This window comes from Sinocyclocheilus anshuiensis, unplaced genomic scaffold (genome assembly GCF_001515605.1).
Source record: "Sinocyclocheilus anshuiensis isolate Anshui unplaced genomic scaffold, SAMN03320099.WGS_v1.1 scaffold1074, whole genome shotgun sequence".
Taxonomy (NCBI): domain Eukaryota; kingdom Metazoa; phylum Chordata; class Actinopteri; order Cypriniformes; family Cyprinidae; genus Sinocyclocheilus; species Sinocyclocheilus anshuiensis.
In genome coordinates this window covers 276,021-285,618 of record NW_015539894.1, presented here as the reverse complement: position 1 = coordinate 285,618, position 9,598 = coordinate 276,021, and the positions used below count along the sequence as shown (strand labels likewise).

Here is a 9,598-nt window from a genome sequence, read left to right as displayed (position 1 = left end):
TATGCCACATAACCTGCTTTCTGGAATACCCCCCAGATGTGTGTGTTGTTAAAATCTGCACTAAAACGTGATTTAAACCTTCCAAGTAGCCTGTTTAATATTAATAAAATTGCTCATCTTCTTCAGTGATACCAGCTCAGACACATTTAGAATCTGTTGGTGGTTTTTTTTATGTGTATAATGACAACCTCTAAATATACACTCACAATGTTTTCATGAAAGTGTTATCTATTAAACATAATCTACAAATAAATCAATACATACCAAATGTAAATCATAAATGCCTAAATATGAAATGTCTGTACAATTTGTGTTTCCTTATTAATTTGTAGTTCTAGTTTTGAGTGTTTTTGTCTTATTATGTGATTTATCATAATTCAGTCACCGGCAAGTAGTGAGGAGAGAAACGGAGCTTTTGAAACTCCGAGTCAAATGAATCACTTGATTCAGTGGTTTTGAATCACTCGACTCACCGCACGCTGTCGACTCCTGCTGCTCAAAACAGTGTAAATGCACCGAGAACAACAAACACAAACATGTTTAATGACAACTTTTACAAACCAACTGCCAATGTTTTTGTGGAATCCAGTAAATGTAATCTACAAATTATTACATACCAAATCTAAATCATAGATACTTAAATATGTACTTTTAAATATAATTTGTGTGTTCTGCTAGTCTTGAGTGTTTTTATTTTTGGCTAATCATGTGTTTTAAGTGCATTAACTCTCACTCTGACTGACTCCCTTACTAGTGTGCTGACTACTGAAATAGGGAGCTGATTGAGACACCCCAGAGATCTAGATTGAGTTTATTATCTTTGTTAATTATTCTGATATCAAACACACAGAAAAACTGCTGCTGAAGCGACTGAGAGACACACTATTATAAAGATGGCGTTTATTAACAGAAAAATATTTTGTCCATAATGCAAGAAGACAATAACAGAGTAATTTTTCAGCTAAAAGGTTGGTTTCATTCTTTCATACCTGCCTGTAATTATCAAGTGTTCCTGAACCAGTGCTGCCTTGATGTTGTTGGATTTGAGTGCTGCCTTTGATAGCCTAGATCATGGCAACGTAATATTGAACATCTCAGAGATTATGTGGCTATCAAGGCTGTAGCCCTTAAATGCTTCCCCTCAAATTTGCAGGACAGGACATGTTCAGTTAGGATTGGGACCTGTGGCTCATCATCTATTAATATTTCTTGGGGGATTCCACAAGGATCGATTCTTGGTCCAACTCTTTTCATTGTATATGTTGCCCCTGGAGTTAATTCTTAAGAATTATAGAGTTAGCTATAATTTTGATGACCTACAATTGTATCTTTCCATAGAGTATGATGACTGTTCATCTGTCTCCCATTTGACAAGTGTTGACAAGTTGACAAAAGTAACAATCTATAAAACTGAAGTTCTGCTCGTGCAGTGGTCGAACCGAAAGACCCTTACCGAACATTTTCGGTACGAATATGTGTACTGTTACACCCCTAGTAAATAGTCAAATTCATTTATATGTTTTGACTGAACAGTTGCATGTGCATCATGTAAAAATTTTCTTTAATAATAACTAGTTGCATTTGCATTTTAGAGTGCAGTTTATTTGTTATTAAATAAACTTACATTTAGCCAAGTTTGCCCCCTCATTCAAGTCCTCAGTTGACCACTAGCACTCATAGTATCAGCACACCATCAGTTCTCCAAAAGAAACAGTTCGGTTCAGTCAGTGCTAGCTTCACACATGCTCGTATCTCCAGCTCATCAGTTCTCAATATTGAACGTGTCCGAAAGAAACAGTTCTCACTTCAGTGTACTGGTGACTGAATGACAGAATAAGAAAAGGCTGACTTCTCAAGATGGCGCCAGGATGTTTGCCGGCTTGCCGTCACAGTCTGTCTATGTTATTTGTTTAATTTTCGTTGTTTGTTTTATCACTCGTACTGCTTGTTCTCCCCTGGTGTACGATCGTTTGACTCTACTGAATATTCAATCGGTGGTGTCCGGTTGTTTGAGTCGCTGGAGAAGTCTGCCATCTGCTTCCTCATTATGTGCCAGCCGCACGGGGGAAAATGTGGTACCTGCCGGGGTGTCTGTGCCTGTTGAAGAAACGCCGAAGGAAGCGTGCTGGAGGCCTTGTGAGATCAAAGAAGTTCGGGAAATATCCTTTCTTTGGACCTGCGTCTTCAGTGGCGAAGGCCGTTGATGTGATGCCAAACCTAAGATGCTCATACCTCGTTCCCGTCTTTCCGTCTTCATCTGTGCCAGTGCTCTGGTACTCGCGGATGGTTCATGTGAGGCGGCGGTCTGGTGATCGGAGGGTAAATCGCCAAAGTCTTCATTTCCTGCGTTATGGAAGTCCGGTAAACGATACCACTTTGCACAAAACTGCACCTTTTCCTGACTCCATTCCAGTGACAATGGCGTTGATTAATGCAAGATCCCTTGCAAATAAGTCTGTTATTTTGAATGATCTTTTAATCTTTAATGAATTAGACTTCTTATTTGTAACTGAGACTTGGCTCAACGTCGGTGAAACGACTCCTCTCTCTGAACTTTCTCCTCCTGGTTGTAGTTTTTTTAGTACACCCAGGTCTGTTGGCCGGGGTTTGGGGTCTTGCTATTATTTTTAAAGTCTTTTACCTTCTGAGTCTCATTGTACGTTTGAAACTTAGTTAATTATGTTGAATTCTTTTAAATCTGTGTCATGTGTTTCCAAACATTCATGGGGATTTTATTCAAGGAGTTTTCTGAATTTTTATCTGTTATTGTCCCTTCTTTTGACAATATTTTAGTTTTGGGGGATTTCAACATACATGTTTGTTGTCCTTCAAAGCCCCTGGCTAGTGAGTTTTTAAATGTATTAGTCATTTGATCTTTTACAGTGTGTTTCTGGTCCAACACAAGAGCGTGGTCATACTCTTGACCTTGTATTATCTTTGGGGTTTTCAGTTATTGGGGTGAAAATTGCAGCCACTGTTTTCTCTGACCACAAGACAAGTCTTTTTTAGCCCTACTTTCCCATGTAGTACTCAGATTATGAATGTTTCTTCTTCAATTGCTTCTCGTGCTCTTACTCCTTGTACTGCTAGTAAATTTTCAGCGGCCTTTGAAGTTTCTCCTTTAATTAGCTTGATTGAGTCTCCCTCTCCTTGTATTGGACCTGAACAGTTGGTCAATCAGTTCAACTCTGCATGTTCAGATATTTTAGATCTTGTGGCTTCTTTGGAAATTAGGAATAAAAAGGTCAAGACACAGCCCTGGTTGAACAGTAATACCCGTGCTCTCAGGCAAGAGTGCAGGAGGGTTGAACATAAATGGCTAAATGATCAAATACAGGTTTCTTATGAGATTTTGAAAAGTTGTTTGAGTGAATACCAAAGAGCTGTTAAATTATCTAGATCTAATGATTTTTCTGATATCTCGAAGAACTGCCATAATTCTAGAGTGCTTTTTTCTACTGTAAACACTGTACTACATCCTGTTGTTATGCCATTTCTCTCTCCTTCTGTTGACACGTGTGAAAAGTTTGAAAACATTTTCATTGATAAGACTGCTGGAATTAGATCCCAGATTTAATCTGTTACTAATGATTTTATTGTACACGCTGTCCTTCCAAATCAATTGACTTGTTTTAAGCCTGTCTCTCTTCCACAGCTCAAAGAAATAATTGCGCACATGAAGCCCACTAGGTCTCCCTGTGATGTGATTCCTTCTCTTTTATTTAAAGAGGTGGTTAATTCTATTGGTACATGCATTTTAACTATTATGAATAGTAGCTTGACATTTGGTGTTGTTCCACCTAGTTTTAAACATGCAGTTATCCAGCCCCTTCTTTAAAAAGCTGGTTTAGACTCCTCTGGTATGAATAATTTTCGTCCCATTTCAAAATTGCCTTTTATTTCAAAGATACTGGAGAAGATTGTGTATGCACAGCTTAATGATTTTTTTGGTGAAGAACAACATTTCGGATAGATTTCAGTCAGGGTTTAGAGCCGGCCATAGTACAGAGTCAGCTTTTTTGAGGGTTACTAATGATATTCTACGTGGTGCTGATTCTGGAAGTTGTGTTGTTCTGTTAATTTTAGATCTTACCACAGCATTTGATAGTAAATTTTCAGCGGCCTTTGAAGTTTCTCCTTTAATTAGCTTGATTGAGTCTCCCTCTCCTTGTATTGGACCTGAACAGTTGGTCAATCAGTTCAACTCTGCATGTTCAGATATTTTAGATCTTGTGGCTTCTTTGGAAATTAGGAATAAAAAGGTCAAGACACAGCCCTGGTTGAACAGTAATACCCGTGCTCTCAGGCAAGAGTGCAGGAGGGTTGAACATAAATGGCTAAATGATCAAATACAGGTTTCTTATGAGATTTTGAAAAGTTGTTTGAGTGAATACCAAAGAGCTGTTAAATTATCTAGATCTAATGATTTTTCTGATATCTCGAAGAACTGCCATAATTCTAGAGTGCTTTTTTCTACTGTAAACACTGTACTACATCCTGTTGTTATGCCATTACTCTCTCCTTCTGTTGACACGTGTGAAAAGTTTGAAAACATTTTCATTGATAAGACTGCTGGAATTAGATCCCAGATTTCATCTGTTACTAATGATTTTATTGTACCCTCTGTTCTTCCAAATCAATTGATTTGTTTTACGCCTGTCTCTCTTCCACAGCTCAAAGAAATAATTGCGCGCATGAAGCCCACTAGGTCTCACATAGTACAGAATCAGATATTTTGAGGGTTACTAATGATATTCTACGTGGTGCTGATTCTGGAAGTTGTGTTGTTCTGTTAATTTTAGATCTTACCACAGCATTTGACACAGTTGACGCTACGATTCTCATTGATCGCCTTGGAGACCATGTTGGCATTCAGGGTTTAGCCTTAGAATGGTTTTCTTCATATTTAAAAGATAGGACTTTTTCAGTCAGTCTAGGAAATATGTGTGGGGTTCCTCAGGGTTCAAACTTGGGACCAGTTTTGTTTTCCATTTATATGCTCCCTCTAGGATCAATTTTTGAAAAACATGGCATTCATTATCATTTGTATGCTGATGACTCACAAATTTATTTACCATTGAAACACAAGGATCATTTATCCATTCAATCTCTGTATGAATGTTTGGCTGAGGTTAAGTGTTGGTTGGCTTAGAATTTTCTCCAACTGAATGAGAATAAGTCTGAGTTTATTTTATTTGGTAAAAAGGGATGTGTGGATGATGTCACTGACTGCCTGGGGTTACTTCCTGGGAAAAATCTTTCTAGCGTGAAAAACCTCGGTGTTATTTTTGACTCCGAGCTGAAATTTGATTGTCAAATTATTTGCTGTTGTTAAAAATAGTTTTTTCCATCTTAGATCTATATCTAAGTTGAAGTCTATCCTTTCTTTTGAGGACTTGGAGAAAGTTGTGCATGCTTTTGTCATCTCGTTTTGGATTATTGTAATGCATTGTATCTGGGTGTGAGTCAGGCCTCTCTCTCTCTCGCCTGCAGTTTGTTCAGAATTTAGCGGCTAGGCTTTTATCGGGTAAGAAGAGAGAGCATATTACTCCTGTGCTTATCAAATTACACTGGCCCCTGTACGATACAGGATTCATTATAAAGTGCTATTATATGTTTTTAAAGCTTTGCATGGTTTAGCGCCAGAGTATATTTCTGATTTAATCAGTTTGCATCAATCCAATAGGTCTTTGCGTTCTAATGATCAATTACATCTGATGGTTCATTTAAAATGTAAAGGTGATCGGGCCTTTTCTGTTGCTGCTCCAAAGCTTTGGAATGACCTTCCTCTGTCTGTAAAATTTTCTACTACACTTCCTGTATTTCAGAGTGCGCTTAAAACTCATTTGTTTTCATTAGCATTTGAAAATGTTTTGTAATTTGTTCTTCGTTGTTGTTATGGCATATGTTTATAATGTTTTATGCTTGATTTTATTCTTATATTTTTATTTAGGCTTCCTGTACAGCACTTTGGTCTCCACATCGTGGTCTTGAAAGTGCTTTATAAATAAATTAAGTTGAAGTTGAAAGTGATTTGAGTAAATAACTTTTGAAAATTGTGCTGACTCCCAATGCGAACTGTTTTGAACAATTCAGTCCAATTTGGTGAACTGGTTCGACCGGTGCACTAAAAACAAGCGGTTCAAAAAATTATTTGATCGCGAAGCACACATCACTATTGCTGACTGCATTCTTCTTGTTAATCCTGGTAACTGTGGTGTAGTTTTGATCTCCCACTCCCATCCGGAGCAAATGTAAATCTGCCTGAACCAGATTTGTCTTGGGACCTGCAGGATCCCAATCCAGTGCTCTACTGTGGGTTTTTATAAGGGCTTTGATAACTGCCAGCTTGAAAGTATTTGGGACATGTCCTAAAGAAAGCAAAGAGTTAAGAACATTGACAAGAGGTTCTGAGATTATATTTCAGTAGTTTAGTGGGTATAGAATCTAGAATACATGTGGTTGCATTTGAAGTTTTACTGTCTAAAGGCTTTCATGTCTTGGTGCAGTTAAACTGGTGTTGACTTGTTTTTGTTTCTGTTCACCCTAGACCTTATGTCACTGAAAGAGGAGAGTCAAGAACTGAATGAAATGGAAGAGAGAGATCAGAATGAGAAACGCCATGATTTCATGACTGGGGAAAAAAATTTTACTTACTCGCCGACTCGAAAAACAGAAACCAGAAACCTTGAATTCCAGATGAGTGTTCACACTGGAGAGAAGCCTTATGTCTGCCAACAGTGTGGAAAGAGTTTCATTCAAAAAGACAGCCTTAAAGCCCACATGAAAATTCACAGTGGAAAGAAGCCTTACACCTGCAAACAGTGTGGGAAGAGTTTTAAACAGAAACAGTACCTTAATGCCCACGTGACAATTCACACTGGAGAGAAGCCTCACACCTGCAAACTGTGCGGGAAGAGCTTCACGCGAAAAGAAAATCTTACAATTCACATGAGAATTCACACTGGAGAGAAGCCTTACATTTGTCAACAGTGTGGGAAGAGCTTCACACAAAAAGAAAGTCTTAAGACTCACACGAGAGTTCACACTGGAGAGAAGCCGTTCATCTGCTCGCAGTGTGGGAAGAGTTTCAAACAGAAAAAGTACCTCAATGGCCACATGAGAGTTCACACTGGAGAGAAACCGTTTGTTTGTGATCAGTGTGAAAAGTGTTTCAGATATAAAGCACACCTTCATAATCACTTGAGGATTCACTCAGGAGAGAACTGTTTTATATGTCATCAGTGCGGAAAGAGTTTCACACACAGATCAAACTTTGATAATCACTTAAGAATTCACACTGGAGAGAAGCCTTTCACCTGCCCTCAGTGTGGAAAGAGCTTCATGACGAAAGGAAACCTTAAGATTCACATGAGAGTTCACACTGGAGAGAAACCTTACAAGTGTGTTCAGTGTGAAAAGAGTTTCACATATCACACAAACATGAAACGGCATTTGCAGACTCATTCTGGAAAGACATGCCAAACCTTGTCACACTGAGGAAAAAGGTTTCAAAAATAATCTGCAAATTCACTCTGATGAAAGACAATCCAGTTGTGATCAGTCTAATTAAAACATTAGTACACAATCACATTAATACATTCATATAAAAAAATCATGTAAATGTGAGAACCTGATTGTGTTCTTTGTTAAGTCATATTCTGACAGGATTAGTTTTACATGGAGAGGGGGGATAAAGAAAGTATTACCAGAGCTTCTCAGTGATTTTAGTCCCATCTGAATGTACAATGTCTGTAAAGATTACGGCGACATTCTCTACAAAGATCATGGTATCCCACACTTGGCCACACATCCTTTCCTTTCCTTTGATTGAGTGCAGTATGGAGTACCACAAGGCTCAGTACTAGGACCGTTGCTTTTCACGATACCCTTGGGAGATATCATCAGGAAACATGGTGTTAGCTTTCACTGTTATGCTGATGATACTCAGCTCTATATTTCTTTTCAGCCCGACGAAGCATACCAATTTGCAAAACTAAAGGAATGCATAGTTGATATAAAAAATGGATGACTAGTAATTTCATGCTGCTAAATTCTGAAGAAACAGAGGTGGTAATTATTGGATCAAATATATCTAAATTACGACCTATGCTCTCCGCTGCGATCTCAAAACTCTGGCCTTTTGATACCTAGAATATCAAAATCAACTGTGGGCAGCAGATCCTTCTCCTATTTAGCACCCAAACTCTGGAACAATAAACTGTCAGTTTAAATCTAGATTAAAGACCCATCTCTTAAACCTGGCTTACACATATACACTGTCGCATTTCTATAATTCAAATCCGTTAAAGAATTGTTAAGCTGCATTAATTAGGTCAACCGGAACCGGGAACACTTCCCATAACACCCGATGTACTCGCTACATCGTAAGAAGAATGGCATCTACGCTAATAGTAGTCTGTTTCTTTCTTATCTTAAAAAATAAAAATTACAATTATTTTTTGTAACATTATTCCAGTCCGGAAAGTTTTAAGTGTTGGTGGCAAACATTTGTTGAGCACTGTGCTGATCTGCTGAAATTAAAATCTGCAAAAGTAACGAGCAGTAAGCAAGAGCGTCTGAACAGAAGTTAATTCCTACAATTTAAAACAATATCAATATCTTTGATTCTTATTTTTGATCCTGATCTTCACCTGAGAGTTTCTACAGGTGCAACTAAATATTGAAGGTATTTTTGTTTTCCGCAAAACAACAGTTACTTCACTAATATCATAACATGTGTGATATATTTCTGTATCCCTGTGATGATCTCTCTCTAGAGTTACAGTGTTTCTAGTAAACTAGTTATTGCATCTTGTATTTAGAAACTGAACACTATTCACTCTTAATAAGGGTAGATAAAGAGAAACAGCTGAGTATACTCATATTTTTGTCAGTTAAAGAAAATCATCATGTATGAATTTAATCAATTAACTATTTTCATTTCAACTGCACAAAAAGTGAATTATAATCAGAACTGCTGATATAAAAGTACATTACCACTGAAATCAATAAGATCAAAGACAGACAATACATTCCTTATAGAAGACAGATTTGTTTATTTTCTCCATGTATCTGTAATTCTGTATGGGGAGTAAAATTATGTTTGTAAATTGATTTTCCAATAAATAAAAACCTGTTTGTGAATCTGAGAGCTTAAAAGATGTTTAGTCACATTTCTGTTTTGTGTGAACGGGACTTTTATTTTGGCGTGGTGACATGATGTCATAAGTCTGCGCCGCGCTCCTGCATCTGTGATTCTGCTGAAGAAAGGTTTGTGTTTTTAACCTTTTAAAGAGTTTAAATCAGTACAACCCATTCAGATTTCAGTTTTATAGAGAACTTTGAAATGAATAAATTATTTTGAATGTAATGTTATGATCTATTTAATAACAGTAATGAACATAGCTTTTTTACAGTAAAGCACCTCCACACATGAGCAACAAAAGAGATGCATCTCAGTTCACTCCCTGTATAGTGAAGCAGTTCATCATAAACACACTGCTTGCTCACTGGCGGGTAAGTCATGATAGAGTTACAGAACTTTTTAAAAAACAGTTCAGACTTAAATCAAATGCTTTATCTGTAGTACATCAAT

At 37.4% G+C, this 9,598-nt stretch overlaps 1 pseudogene; it reads left to right on the top strand.

Moving 5' to 3' along the window:
- The first annotated feature begins 6,488 nt into the window (after positions 1 to 6,488).
- LOC107685897 (gastrula zinc finger protein XlCGF8.2DB-like) lies at positions 6,489 to 7,447 on the top strand (annotated as a pseudogene).
- Positions 7,448 to 9,598: the final 2,151 nt, after the last annotated feature.